The sequence below is a fragment of the Otolemur garnettii genome, unplaced genomic scaffold, assembly GCF_000181295.1.
Source record: "Otolemur garnettii isolate 467f Iridium unplaced genomic scaffold, OtoGar3 scaffold00042, whole genome shotgun sequence".
Classification (NCBI taxonomy): Eukaryota; Metazoa; Chordata; class Mammalia; order Primates; family Galagidae; genus Otolemur; species Otolemur garnettii.
Window position 1 is genome coordinate 5565597 of NW_003852437.1, and position 15551 is coordinate 5581147.

General features: G+C 46.3%; 1 pseudogene; it reads right to left on the reverse strand.

Annotated features, from left to right (window-relative positions):
- Nucleotides 1-201: 201 nt before the first annotated feature.
- Nucleotides 202-1164, reverse strand: LOC100957122 (annotated as a pseudogene).
- Between the last annotated feature and the right edge of the window lie 14387 nt (nucleotides 1165-15551).

The window sequence follows — 15551 nt, forward strand, 5'->3', positions numbered from 1 at the left end:
CAATACTCAAAGGCAAATGGGAATTGTGGATCTAACCTGGCCTTTGACTTATCTTGACCTAATTCCTTATCTTTGTGAAAGATATATATTACTAAAAATAGTCCATGTTGTACCCACAATAAAATCTCTCTTGCTTTGCCAAAACCAGTTAAGTTCTAGCAAGTACCACCATAAATAGGGGTCTCACAGAGAAGGAAGGTATCAAGGGCCAGGGGATGCAGGTGGTGAGCCCACTCAGGGAGGCTCTGCTGGGATTCTGAGACTTCTTGGTGAGTGTGATAAAGGGAAAGTCAGGGGATGGAGAAGGAGGCCAATAGGGCCAATTGCTGGGAATGTGGAGTGGAAAAGTAGGCCCTCTGCTTCTGAGTAGTGCTCCTGGGGTGTCACTGTATCCTGGTATGTCCAGTCACACCAATGGAAATTGAAGCCTTCAAGAAGGGCTGCAAGGTCAGCTCTTGTAGGCACACAGTCACGAGGTTCTCTGGGTGGCAAATCTGGCACCTCTTTCTCAGGCAGCAGCACTACTTCCTGGATGGCAAACCAGCCCCCACGTTGGGGGTGTACACACACTCCTAATATGTGCTTGGTCCCTGAGGGGTCAGTTTCCACATCTTGGTAGTAAGCAGCCTCTACCACCTGGGCCGCTGTCTGGGCAAGAATCTCTGGGCTCTGGTTGGGGTGTACCTCGCAGTCAGCAACGACTTCAACCTGCAGCTCTGGGGGGCTCTCTTTAACATGGTGGATGGTAGGCCACACACTGGTCCACAGGGCGGGTCAGCAGTTGAAGGTGGCAGCTCTAAGAAGGGTCTTGAGGGCCTGGTCAAACGTGGCAGGTGTGCTGAGTACCTGGAATGCCAGGGTAGGTCCTGGCAGGGCAGGTGAAAGGCTGGAGACAGGAGTTCATTGTACCATGCCACCTGGAACAGACAGAAAACACAAGCCAGGCTGGACGGGGTACACCTCAAAGCCAAAAGAACACAGAGTGTCCTCCATCTCCTGCTTCAGTTCTGCCCAGGCTATTGGTTAATTTAAGGGACTATAAACAGGATGTATCTTCAAAGAAAGGAATGAGCAGCTTCAGTGAGAGGCCTCCCATGCAGGCTAACTCTGTACCCAAGGGGTGTGGAGCTGGGCTTTTTCTTGGATGTTCTGTTCTTCATCCATGGCTGGCTCCTGGATCTCCTCCCTCGATCTATAGACCCAGGGCTGTCACTAGCCCACACTGGGACTTGTGTGAATCACAAGAAGGCCTTGCCTTTGGATGAAAGCAGCCCTGCCAGCTAGCACTAGGTGAGCAGACGATGTCCTTGTGTGACCTGTCTTAGCTTTGCTTGGAAACCAGAGTAGTGGCTTGATTCCAGCCTTCCCATTCACCCTCTGGGTCCCATATGCTGCCACAGGGCACTACCTATGCAAGCTTCCCTGGAGGCTCTGCAGAGGATGCGGGTTTGTCTCTCAAAGCCAATGGAAAATCGGTCCTTTGCCTGAGCTGCAATGCGCTCCTCAGCCTCCTTCCTCACCTTGGTCCAGGTGCTGGACTTCTTGGTGGCTCTATCTTCCACAGTTTTGTCTGTGGTGTGGTCCCTTCTTTGTTTCGTTAAGGACAGAGTTTTTTCCTGAGTTTTTGGAGAGGAGAGTAAAGTAAAAATCCTGGCTTCCTCTACCATGTTTAACCAGAAGTTGGATTTCAGAAACATAATGTAATTTATTTGTTGTCTTTCCTTTGCTTTCTTTTTGACATTCTTACCTTCGTTACTGTCTGGTCTTAGCCATACACACTCACCACAGAGAAAACATATAAGACAGAATATCCACAGGTGACCGCCTCTTCACTGACCACCTCCTTGAGCTGACCTGATTTTCACAGACTGGACATGCACCTCGGGTACGTATCACACAGTAGACCTCCTTCCTTACGTTGACTAGTTGTTACAGTCTCTTGGGTGGTCAACTTACAGAGGTCCTACTGCACATAGATTTCTAGTTACACAGTATTGTTCAAAAACATTTTTTTCTTAACCTTTGTGCCAACGAACTGTTTCCTGTTCATCTTTGGTTCCTATACTCTCTTCAACGTTCTTTTGTAGTTTTCCCAAGAACACAGCTGCATGAGGGGGGAGCACATGAAAGCATTCAACGTTTAAATCACGGAAACGTGCCCATTGCCAGTGCACAAAACATGCATTACTCGGTTTCAGATTTCCAGTTGACTCTGATGACCATTTTAGCTAAACTCTTGGCCGGTGATCAGATTGCTGGAGTGGCCTGAGTTAGGCCGAAGCTGTTTGTGGGTTCACACTGGGGAGAAGAAAAGAAGCAACTACTTCATAAAGAAAGGCTCGTTCTGTTCATAATTTGTTTTTCTTGTTTTCAATTTTCATTTTACTGGACGGTTCACCCCAGTAGGCAATAGACCAGACTATATTTGGCCACAGAGGTAAAGAGTAAGTGTGAAATCCACACTGATTGGTGCCATTTTTTTCCCTCTGATTTATTCTGATCTCTTACAGGTTGCCTGGTTTGTAGGAAACCACAGGGAGGGGGGCTTTTGAGCATCTTCTTTTCCTACAAGCCATGTTTTTGACATTAGAGCTGGCCCAGTTCCTGTGTTAATGACTCTCCTCTGGGACTGTCCCAGCATCCTGGGACAGAGTCTTCATCTCTTATGCCAGGCAGCCTTTCCTATATATTCAGATTTTATGGCTCAGATTTCTGGGTTTGAACAATAGCCCCATTTGTAAATAGCTCCAGATGAACGAGACCCGGATTATATCGGACCCTTGTCTTCTATTTTGTAACTTAGGTAGGTGACGCGGGGTGGAGGGGGATGCTCTTTTCTTCAGGAGAGAGTCTTCTCTTTTTAGAAAATAATTCTCTTTGGTTTCCAAGTCACTTTTTACGAGGAGAAACTATAAAAACGTATTCATTTATAAGGAGGAGAGGGTAAAGAGAGTATAAAAATAATGTATGCTTCAATAAAACGGCTGTGGCACTGGCTTAGTCTTGTCAGCAGGGTCGAGGACGTTGTAAAATAAAAACATATATATATATATATATATATATATACATATTACAGTGCCAAAGAAATCACTCTTCAAGGGAAGAAGTTGCGAGTGGTGGGCACAGAGGTGTCTGGTTCAGGTGGACAATAAAGATCCAATTTGCCCCCTCAGGATTTTCCTGAATATTATCGATAGAGCCAGAACTGCAGTGAGCATCGCCTCAAAAATGCTCGGAGTCCAGGTCCTTTGGAATTTTCACGGAGGTATAATTGAAGCTAAGCTGCTTTCCAAAACTATTAACATTCCTTAGCACAAAAATCAAGGAGCCGGCACACTGGGCCGCCTGGGGCCGGATGTGCAGGGGTGGCTGAGGAGAGGAGAACTGAGCCTGGGAGAAGCCCAGGACCACGTGAACCCCCTGGGGTGTCACATAGCTGAAGAGTTTTGTGCGTTCACTTGCGTGTTTGCAGCCTTAACAGCTATTGCCCTGGTGAGCGATAGCTTTGCATCTGACTGAGACGTAGCTCTTCTGCTTCTTCCATGTATAATGAACAAAATAAAACCTTTTCTGGATGTTTAAATCAGATTCAGTTTTCAAACCTCGGTGGGTGTACTGAGTTTGATTCTGAGCCCTTGGGGGCTTATCAGCCAGCCTGGGCACCCTCCTTTGAAAAGGGCCTGCGTTTAGTGTTTTGTTTGCCTCGCTCCTTTCCCGGCTGACAGCTGAGCCTTCTTGCTGCCCGACGGAGGGTCTGGCCCGTGGCTCCTGGCCCAGAGGAACTTCTCTTTATTTCTTTGGGATTCCCAGGCTTCTGTGAGCTTGCAAACCCTTCAAGCAAGCTTGTTTACGGTTATTAAAGAGGAACCAGAGACAGTCACACAGGCCACGGGGGGCTCGCTGCGCTCTCTAGCGTGCTCCACAAAGGGCTATTGTGCATTATGGGCGCCTTTCTTGATTCCTGACTATGATTTGTGTAGATCAGGGCTTTAGATCAGGCATCCTCAAACTACAGCCCACGGGCCACATGTGGCCCGCCTAGGACATTTATCTGGCCCACTGCTGTTTTTGCCGCTGCTGCCTGTCCTGATCAGCAGCTGCCTCGTCCCAGGGCCTGCAGTCCAGCCCTCCAATGGTCTGAGGGACAGTGAACTGGCTCCCTGTTTAAAAAGTTTGAGGACAATAGAAAAAACTAGTCAGGTGTAGTGGCACAGGCCTGTAGTCCCAGCTACTCAGGAAGCTGAGGCAAGAGGATTATTCAAGCCCAAGAGTTGGCTGTGAGCTGTGATGCCATAGGGTGCTTTACAAAGGGTAACAGTGAGCCTCTCAAAAAAGTAAAATAAAATAAAAATACATAAGAAAAAAAGTTTGAGGACCCCTGCCTTAGATAGTACAATTTAAGATAGATAAGGAATCACGGTAATTTGAAAGAAGAGGATTTTAAAAAGTACAGTAGAATACTCCCGTAATTTGCATTTGGAGCCCCTGGTACACCTGGTCACATCACAGTAAGGGAGAATTCCTTATGCTGCCTTAATGCCGGTGCTGAGCATAGGGTTACTGCGGCTCAGCCTTGGAGGCCATGGACTGTCTGACAGAGCCACTTCTGGTAGCTCAGGGTTGGGTGAATTTAATAGAGGGAAATGTGACTTCCTATCCTGATCCTGTTGCTACCTCAAAAAATTACTCTAGACCTGTTTTCTTAATTGTAAATTGAACGATATAGAGGAGAAAATAAAGATTATTCTAGCTTAACATTTTAAGCTGCGTGTATTCCTATGTAAAGTTCCTTAAAATATAGGACTCCTGGCAGATTGCCAAAAGGTAAATACCAGCTCTAGTGCCATCCTGAGATCAGATATCAGGATAAGAGCAACGGAACAATTTTCCTGGGTCTCTCTCATCAACCCTGACTTGACAGAACAAGGCAGGTGAGAATCGGAACGAGCCCACCTTTCTGGCGTGGTAACCTTTTAACTGGCATCCATTAGAAATGGAGGATGGGGCCTGCTGGGGCCTGGGATCTAACAAAATTGATGGATGGGAATAATTATGATACACTCCTGGCCAGTTGGACTCTGGCTGGTATTTGCTGTGCTGCCTGAATTTTATAATCCTCTTTCTGGTCCTAAAAACATTAAGTTTTCATTCTGTGTGTTCCTGGATGATCCACATTTAATCATTTTCGGTCCCTTTAGACTCTGCCGCCTGTACGCTGAGGATGAAGGGACTGCTCATTCTGAAAAAATCTTGAGCAGCTTTTGTTTTTAGCAAAACTACAAAATTCATAAATCACAAAAGAGTGGGGAGGGGAAGGGAAGCACATTTCACTTGCAATATATTGTCAGAATTGAGTGAGCTACAGTCTTGAGCTAAAAATCTTGGCCATGAAATGATGACATGATCCCCATGATGCTGATGTGTTACAAAGATGAGAACAGGCAGACTGGTTCCTGCCAAGGGTTTGGGGCCTCCTAGGAGTGGCTGGTTTGGAGCAAGAGCTGAGATCTCCCTGCCTCCATTACAGGCTGTTTCTCAGCATGCGCACTAGACGTGCTATCTTAGGACGGCCTCGGGGAATGCTGCGTGCGATACGTACAATGCATTGTTTTAACTCGGAGGTCATTCATGCCCACACATGCTTAGGAAGGGAGTATACGTATTCCGTTTGGCCATTCATGGCACAGTATATATCCTTGGGAAAATGTGGAAGTATTAGGTAAGGGCCTCTGGTAAGGTCCAAACATTTTTGTGAATCGACCTGCCTTAATAGATCCCAGACACACACCTATCTTTTGGTGAGTTGTCATCCATGTACTAATATCACAGAGATTCTAAAAGCTTCTGGGATTACCCACTACGGTAATTTGTACAGTGTGTCTATATGGTGAACGGTAAGCCTATTCAGTCTAAATTCCTACCTTGGTTTCCCATTTCATAGAACAATAACATCCGGTTCCTTGCTTTGAGTTACATGGCCCCCTCTGATCTGGTTCCTGCCAACCCTGCCCACCTCCACTCCTACCCCTGTCCCTCCTGGTCACCCTGGCCTTCCTGTTCCTAGGACACGCCAGCCTTGCTTCCTCAGGGCCTTTATACTTTCTTTTCCCTTTGCCTGGAATACACATCTAACTTTGCAAGAATGGCCACCGCTCGTCACCCAGGCCTCTGTTCACAGTCACAACCTCAGCACGGTCTTTTCCAGCTCCCCCTCTGGAAGGTTACTCCCTTCCTGTCACTTCATCACACAAAATGTGATCTTTTCCTGAATCGCTTCTCACTCTCAGCACTGGTCTTTGTTGCTGACTTGCTATCTTTTTGTCTCCCAAGCAGGAGTTCATGCTCCATGGCAGTAGGGACGTTGCCGACATTTTCCAAGGTTTTACGCCAGCTGCTGGAGAAGCACCTGGCACAGAGGAGTGTGGGCTCAGTGGTCACACACGTGGCAGCTGCCACACCAGCACTGTGTCTTTAGAGGAAGAACAAAGGCAACAGAAACCAAAACTATAAAAAGTGTCTAGTTTTTGAACAATGGTCCCTACCGAATTATAGATCTGTGCTTCTTATGGGGTTCACATTATTCTCATCCCAGGGAATTTTCTGCATCCGCTTGCTGGCTCCCACCCTCATCCCATTGTGACTTGCTCTCTCCCTCTGCAGAGCGGGCTCTACTGGTCTCTCCCAAAGCCAGGGTCAGAGCTCACCTCCCTCGGAAACCCTTTCCAGAAGCCTTTCCCTCCTGCCTCCCTTCACAGTTACGCCCCGCCTGTCCTCGGAGCTGCTACTCTTAGATGGAACCCTAACTTACAAATTTGCATTTGGCTGAAATCTTTTTCTGAGAAAGCTCCTGTTACTTTGGTGTGTTGGCAGGCAGGAAGGGGATAGGCGAGCCTGGTTACTAATCATATTCTTAGGTATCTGAGAGTTAAGCTCAGTGATGTTGTTTTCCTTTTAAAAATTTTTCTTACTTTATTAACTTAGATCAGAAGCTACCTGCTGTCATCTTCAGAAAGGTAATTTTTTTCCCTGAGAAAAGCAATAAAGTCACATTGGTCCATTGCCTAAATTTTAAAATTCCCAGTAAGAGTGCCTCCATTCAGAATGACATGTGCTCTCCAGTAACGACAGCAGGCAACTCCATGGTCCTCCACGCAGTCACTTACTACTGTGAATCCCAGGGCTGGAAGGACTTCAGAGGTCCTCTCTGCCAACCGCTTGCCCCACAGAACTAACAAAAGGCTCTGAAGCCTTTTAGCAGAGCAGCAGAATTATAGAATAATAGGGTTAGTTGTCTCATTCTTTCTAAGCAAATACAGAGTTTTGACAAGATCCCCTGGGGGACTTGCTCTTTGGCGTTTCCAAAGGCAGAGCCTTGGTGTCAGGTTATTGTAAACTGACAATACAAAAAGTCAGTGGCAGGACCAAGCCAGTCAAGATGCTCAGCTCCTAATCCCCGGCTCCTGGACCAGACGGCACTTCTGGTGTTTCCATGGAACCCAAACGTTTGTGTGGGTGCAGTACTTTCCAGGAGAGGCTGATCACGAGGTGACTGCCTCAGCCCCACTGGTGCCAGGGGGATGGACCTGCTGACCTCATAGGCAGGCGTTTCCCCCACATCCTCTACCTGATTTTCTGAACCTTGAGGTTTCGTAACTCCACCTGACTCATGATTTGATTACATGATACAACACGGCCACATAGTTTGCTGTGCCCATACCTGTGGGAAGTTGCGCTCCCCAAAGCAGGAAGGGAGAGAGAAGGGGAGCCAGAACAACCCTATAAATCATTTTCCTTTCCTCCCAGCCCTGTGCCTGTGGCTCAGACGTTTCTTCTGTCATTTTCTCCTTGCTGTGTACCAACGGCTCAAGTAGAAAACAAGAAGGAAAGAAACCAAGGAGTGTGATCCAGAAGGACCACTCCCTGCAAGGGCGGCAGCTGGACGGGCTCAGACCTTCTGGAGGGCCCCTATTTCTGTGCTGCGGGGATCCAGGCTGAGTAAACCCACTTACCAGGGCGAGTAGGTTTATGCACATGTGTGCAGGCAGGGCGGAGCCTATGGGACAGGGAAGGTGTGAAAAAGGCTCAAAATCCAACCTCCAAAAAGGGTGTTTCAATTCAACAAAGACCCCAGTGAAGACTCCTAGAGTGAAACTAAAGACGTATGCTTCTTTTTGTCAAAAGGTGCTGCCAAAAACCATGTCAAATACTTGTGTTTTCCTTCAAACTTAGAGTGAAGTCACAGTTCATAATGCCTATCAAGACTGTTAAATAAAGATTCGAGTCAGAGCAGAAATTATCTATTGCACCAAGAGATCTGCCAGCGCAGTCTGTCCCTGCCTTTGAGCTGCACGGTTCCGCTGATGTCACCGTGTCCTGGATTTCTCTCTCTGCTCATTATCAACCATGTCCACACTGCCTCTCTGTTGTCCTCCACCCCGCCCCCTCCCCCAGCATTTTATTTGAACCATCTCTCAAGTGTCTCTTTCTTCCAAACAAAAAAAGGAAGTGTCACGGGTGGCCTCTGATGCAGTGTCATGGAGTCACGGTGGTGACATCTAAATAGCAGCACTCCACAGCACAGCCAAGGTTGTCCCCGCTTTGCTAAGTGACAGGTCAGAAGGGGCACACAAAATGACTTTCTTTCAACTTCCAGCTGTTTTGTACTTTAAAGCATTTTTGGCCACTTTACTCAAAATTATTACCGTTTTGTAGCACATTGGAAAAGTGATTGCCAGGTCATTTTCTAAAGCCCGGGCCTTCCTACATTTTATCCACAGCACCGCTTTTACCTGGTAGCGGAGAACCCTCTTAGTTTTTCCACTTAAGAAGAGGGGTAAGTGAAATAGGCCTTCAATTTGCTTTCAAGAAGACATGATGTTTTAGAGCCATTTTGAGCAATTTAGAAATGCACACAATTGCTTTTTCTGACCTTCGGTTGAGTTTCTCATACTAAGATGGGGAATTCTGCAGGACCCATGAGCTCTACAGCTTTGGAGTCTCCCAGCTGGTTTTAACAGGCCACTCGGGCCTTGAGGGGAGCAGGTGGATGGCCAAGGCTCAGCTTACATCACAGGGGGTGGTGGTGGGCAGGTGGGTGGGAACTCCACGCATGGTTAGCACCGTCTCTAGAAGCCAACACCTGGGGTTTCAAGTCCAGCTGCCCCACTTAATGGCTTGTGATTCCCTGGTCAAGTAACCTAACACCATTATGTATCACAACAATAGATAACACCATTATGTTATTGGTAGGAAGAAGAAGACTAGCTACCTCACAGGTAATTAGAAGAGCTAAATGAACTCATTCATTTTGGTATTATTCTGGTGTACAGCAAATGGAGTTCTTTTTTATCACTGAGAGATTGAGAGGGTAAAACTTTTAAAGAAATCTGAAAGCTATTGGAAGAGGGCAATAACTTCCTGGAATTGACATTCCATTTTATTTTTATTTTATGGAAGCTCTCTGGGGTTCTTCTATCGGTAGTTGTGTCACCTTCCTGCCCCCTTAGGCTAAACCAAGGCAGCACCACTCACATGAGACTGTATTTTGTTATTTTGAAGTGGGTTACATGGGGGTAGCATTCATCATATTTAAAATGAATGGGCCTGGTTTTCAAGCTCTTGGATTATTTCCAAAGGCTAGGGGAAGTTCTTATTAAAACCTACCCTGATGACTTCTGGAATTACAGAAATTTCTTCCCCAAAGAACCAATTATTGATTTTACTACAAATAATTAGAACAAATGGTTCTCCTCATCTCAAGAGAAAAGTCTTTTTTTTTTTTTTTTTTTGGCCAAGAGAAGGGCATTTCTTTCTCTCACTTCTTTCTCCAACTCTTGAAGAAACTTCAAATCAAAATCTCTGACCTCCCCGCCAGAGCAGTCCCTCAGCGGCTAGTCAGCCATGTTGCTGTCTTTAAACACAGTCAGCACTTTTTGTTCACTCATTTTTGAGTGTGACCAGAAAGAATTTGTCTTCAATTCCTCATTGAGGAGCAAAGTATCTACTAATTAATTTTCCCTGTGTCCAAGGTCTGAAGAGGGATGAAATGTGAATGAAGCTTCCACTCCATGGGCAAATGTGTACATGTGGCAACTCCCTCAGCTTCTAGGAGGGAGTCTCAGACCAGTGGAGCCAGAGCATGGTGCTGGCAGGGTTTTCCAGGCTGTGGATGGGGAGAGGCCTCTGGGGCCAGAGCGTGAAGCCTGCATCACCATACACCACACAGCAGGCTGGGGGAGGGCACCAGGGCCAATCCCCTACTGTCCCTTCCCCACATCCTCCTCCTTTCCATTCTCTTTCCCTTACCTGGCCTGCCTTACACTTCCCCAGTGTGGCTCTTTTTCCTCTGTGGGGACCTTTTTCTCTGCATTTAATGTGAAAGGAGCAGCACCAGGCATAGTGTTGGGGTGAACTCAGGACAGACTTCTCACCATAATTCTGAATTTCCTAGGTTTTCTCAGTGTATGCCAGATGCTTAATACTATTTTAATGCAGTTGTGTTGTGTGTGAATAATATGTTCTTTTTGCCAAACCTCAAGCCCTGGAACTAAGGTCTCATAAAAATGCCTAGAGTCCCAAGCTAATAGCCATTATTCAGCTGTTACAGTTGAAAGCCTAACGCATTTCTGATTGCTGTTATTCTCACCAGGGTGGCGGGTGACATCAATCAACGGGGGTGGCTGGGGGGGAGCTGAGGGGTAGGAAGAGGCATACCCCATCCAGCTGCTCCAGTGTGCCCCTACATGTAACAGTCTCTGATGTAGGTTTTTAAGGTTCATTCCCTGCTCCTTCCCCAGTGACAGCTTCCCTTCTGTGGTCCCTACTCAATGGATATCCTCACCTCCCACCCAAGCTGAAAGTTCGGGAAGTCAAATTTAACACCTATCCTCCAACCCACCTGCCATTTCACCATCCACATCTAGCCATCACCAACGTTCATTTAACAGGTATTCATTGAGGACCTATAATATTCCAGGTCCTCTGCTGGGTATGATGATAAAATGACAGCCTGGTTGTAAGTGCCACTGTGGGGTCACCGTTGAGAATATGAATGGTGAAGCCACACAGCCAGGGACAGATCCTGATGCAGCCACCTGTTAGCCAGGACATTACCCTGTCTCCCTCTGCACAAGGAATTAATAACAGCATCTCCTGCATAGCAACTATTGAATGTGCAATGAATTAACATTTCTAATGCACTCAGTGCCTGGCACATGGAAAGTACCAAGTAAATATTTGAAAGATAAAATGACAAAGGAGAGGAGATGAGTATCAAACCATCACACAAACATGTGAAATGACTACCAGGCAAGGGTTGATGCCTTGGGTTTGTGGAGAGCTGGGGCTGGGATCTTGCAGGGCCAGCATGAGTGAAGTCCTGCTCCCCTCCCAGCTCCAGCTACCCTCCCACCTCAGAGCACAGCTTTCTCTCATCTGGACCTTAGGCATGTCCTCTAACTCCTCTCCAGCCTGCAGCCAGTGGGAATTTTCTAAATCACAAATCTGATTGTGTCATGTCCTAAATGCCCTTCTTCAGTGGCTCCCAAGTACACTCAGGTTTATGTGCTGAGCTCCTCAGTGGGCTTATGAGGGCCTGCACCCCATGTCCTTCTAGTATTGCCTCTCTCAGTGGCCCTTTCCTCCTCACCTTAACCCTTAGGACACACTCACCCGCACTATGCACCAACCTCTCAGCGTGCCACCCTCCCTCTCCCTCTGGCCTTTGTGCTTTTTGTTGTCTCCACCTGGAATATCTGTCTGCTCCACCCCCCTTTTCCCAGGAAATCTCTCACCCTTCAGATTTCAGCTCACTTCCTCAGGATGTCCTTCCTCACCTCCATGGACAGGTGGTTTCTCTTCCTACGTTCTCCCACCTCCGTCCCCAGGCCCTATCGCACCATTAGCCACTTTTGATTCTGTAATTTTTCTCTTTATTTTCTGTATCCTCAGTGGCCTTTAGGAGAGCAGGCACTGCCTTTGTTGTTCAAGAGTGTATTCCCAGAATTCAGCACAGTCCTGGCATACAGTAAGCTCACAACATGTGTGACAGGTTGAGTTCCATGCCACAAATTTGTGTTGAAGCTCTAACCTCCAGTCCCTCTGGAGGTGACTTTATTTAGAAGCAAGATTGTTGCAAATATAATTAGTTAAGATGAAGTCATAGTGCAGTGGGGTGGGCCCCTAATCCAATGTGACTGGTGTCCTTGCAAACACCATGAGAAGAGAAGGACATGCACATGAAGGGACAATGATATCACCAAGATGTGCAGGGAGAAAATGGCCATCGGCAAGTCAAGGAGGAAGGCCTAGAACAGATCCTTCCTCCTCACAGTCTCAGAAGAAACGGACCCTGCCAACACCTTGATGTTGGACTGGTCACCTCCAGAACTGTGAGGCAACACATTTCTACTGTTTCTGGCACTCAGTGTGTGGAAATTTATGGCAACCCTAGCAGACTAATGTTACATATTTCCTCAAACACTAGATTTCCAGCTCTTTTCAATGTGCTCCCATACATAAAGATTTAGTGCACAAATATACCCCAAACAGCTCCATATTCCACAAATAGATGGGCCCATAAGAATGGCAGGCCCAGGTGACTCTTAGTCATCGCAGCAAGCAGCCAATTTTAGCTTCCAGTGACCTCCCCCCGGGTATTCCAAGAATGTTGCCTGAGTGGGCAGGGGAGGTGTCTTTCTCAGCAAGCCCCTGCCACAGTGGGGGGGGGGGGGATGTGAACTGATGGGCAAGCAGGTGCTTGTTTTTCTTAGGGAACCAGAAGGGGAGGTGGGCAGGGCCGAACAGAGAGCAGGGAGTTGTGTTCATTCTGAACCCAGGACCACACCACAGGGTGTCAGTGCAGGCTGTGCAGAAGCCAAGATGTCAGGCAGGAATTTCCCCCTTCTTAAAAAAAAGTCCTCCTCCTCCATTTGATTGCAGCCTCTAATAAGCAATTCTTCCAAATTTCTTCTGACTTCTGAAGTTCAGAGCATATTGAGCTGAAGAAACACCAGGATCATAATTACAGTGATTATAGGGAGCTGTATGCCCATCACCACAGCATCTGGCTGTAATCACATACTTAATGGAAGGCAAGATGATCGGCTGCTCATAATGGCCAGTTTCCAAGCCAGGAAGCCACCACGTGCCCACCCTCCTGCTTGGAGGCCCAGCAGAACAAATGCTTGTGAAAAGAGAAGATGCTTATGTCTGTCTGGAGGACCAGTGACCTCAGGGACAGTGCTGGGTAGAGCAAGTTCCATAACCAGGTCCTGGTGCTTCTGTGGCTTTGACCAGCCCAATGAAGACAAGAAGCAGGCTTTCCCTGTACCCTGGTGGCAGGGAAGGGTGGGGCGGGGCAGGGATCATTGCTCCCCTCACAGATGCAGTGTTGAGTGTGACGGTGGGGCACAGACTAACATTTGCTGCTAGTAATGCCAAGCTCGTGGTGCCTTTCTTCAACAAGATGCCCCAACACCTTGAAGGTGCAGAATGAATGTTCCTCTAGCTAAACAGTTCTTCTGAAGCGTAATTATTTTAGTTTTCTAGGGCTGCCATAACAAAATACCATAGACTGGGTGGCTCAAAGAACAGAAATTTATTTCTCACAGTTTTGGAGGCTGGGAAGTCCAAGATCAAGGAGCTGAAAGATCCGATTCTTGCAGATGACCACCTTCAATTTCTCCTGCTGTGTCCTCACATGGCAGAAAGAGGAGGAGCTGGTGTCTCTTCCTCCTCTTTTTGAGACAGAGCTTCTCTGTGTTGTCCCGCCAGCCTTAAACTTCTCAAGCAATCCTCCCACCAGAATAGCTAGAACAACTAGTGCTTGCCACTGTACCTGGCTAATTCCTCTTTCTTATAAGAATACTAATCTCATCATAAGGGCTCTACCCTCGTGACCTCATCCAAATCTAATGACATTCCAAAGGCTCTAACTCCTAGTAGCATCACATTTGTGGGTAGGGCTTTATAACATATAAATTTGGGGGGAGACAGTCTATAGCTATAATTAAGCCTGCACTATAAATGTTTGTGTGCGTACACCATTCACTTCTTTCTTCAGACCTCTGTTTTGAGAGCTGAGAAACTGAGGGCCTGAGCAGGCTTCATTCATTTATATGGGTTTTTCACTCCTTCCAGCCTCACTTAGCCTGCAGACCACATTGCTGGCCACACCAGGTTTTGACCATGGTGGAGTCTTAGCTCGTGTTGTTAATGAGTGCCTTCACATTGGGACTGTTAGAAAACTTGAGGCCACTTGATTCCACCGTGCCACACCTTGTGGGTACCTTAGTTCACACGCCCACACCTAAAACCCTGTGGTTGTGTAGTCTCTCCAATATCACTGTCATGCTCATATAGCCTGTGCTTTTTCTTGCTTGTTCCAGTTTCCGCTACCGCCTTCCGTGCTGTGGTTCCCATAAAAGCATACTTCCATAATTCCTTAACCAATTTTATATCCAACAATCTTCTGTCTGTCCCCACAGACATGGCCAACATTGAACTTTTAATATCCTTTTATCCACCCTACCTCCTGCAAACCTGTGCCTTTGCCATTGACGAGTTCAGGTGATAGCACCACCTACTATGTACCCAACTTATCCTTCTCCCTCACCCACCGTCCTGCCTACATGTCAAGTCCTGCAGGGCTTATTCTTAAAATACAGCATGTGTCAGAATATAAGGGAACCCACCATTTAGAGTAGGGCCTCCTGTTTTGTTTTGTTTTTTAATTACGAGATCCTGCCCCTTGAAACTCAACCATTTTTTTTCTAAGCAAATATTTATTTTTAATTTATTATTATTATTTTTATTTCTAAACTTGATAGATCCAACTTGTACTTGCAATATGCTCCATAGGTGTGGTCCCCCTACTAACCCTCCCTCTATCGATCCCCCCCCTTCCTCTCTCCCTCCCCTTCCCACCTTCATCCTAGGCCTTAAGAAACTCAACCATTTTTTGATGGAAAGTAATTTGGTCAATAGTCAAATGCCTCTTTATATTTAAATCGTTAATTAAGCTACATATAAAAGTTTTAAATAGCACATGAACTATAAGATATTAATTTAGAAATTAACAGAATCACTCACATTTCATGAAGCAATTTTGACATCTGGGGCTTGTCATCACTGGAACCTCTTGCAGAATTAATACAATTTTCTAGAGCAAATCACAGCCAATTCTGTGTTGTTTAAGACACAGCATTTTCAGACTCCAGATGTGATTCTGTCTCTGGAAATGTTTCTTAAAGTCACAATAACCCGTGGCACTATTGTTTTTTTTATAAGCTATAAATTGTAATTCTTGCTATATTAATCACTTAGCATCTTCATTTTAGATTAGTCTTTCAAATGCTTGTTTATAAGACCCTCCAACTCTTGTGATTTTGAGGTAAAAATCTCAAGAAAAATGACTGCAGCTCTATTGATTGGACTTTATTAATCTTTTGAAAACACAATCAGCGAGGAGACCTTTATAACACCCAAGACTAGCATTGATTTAAGTCTTTTCAGGCGAACATGACTTCTCCAAACATAGGGAGACCATATGT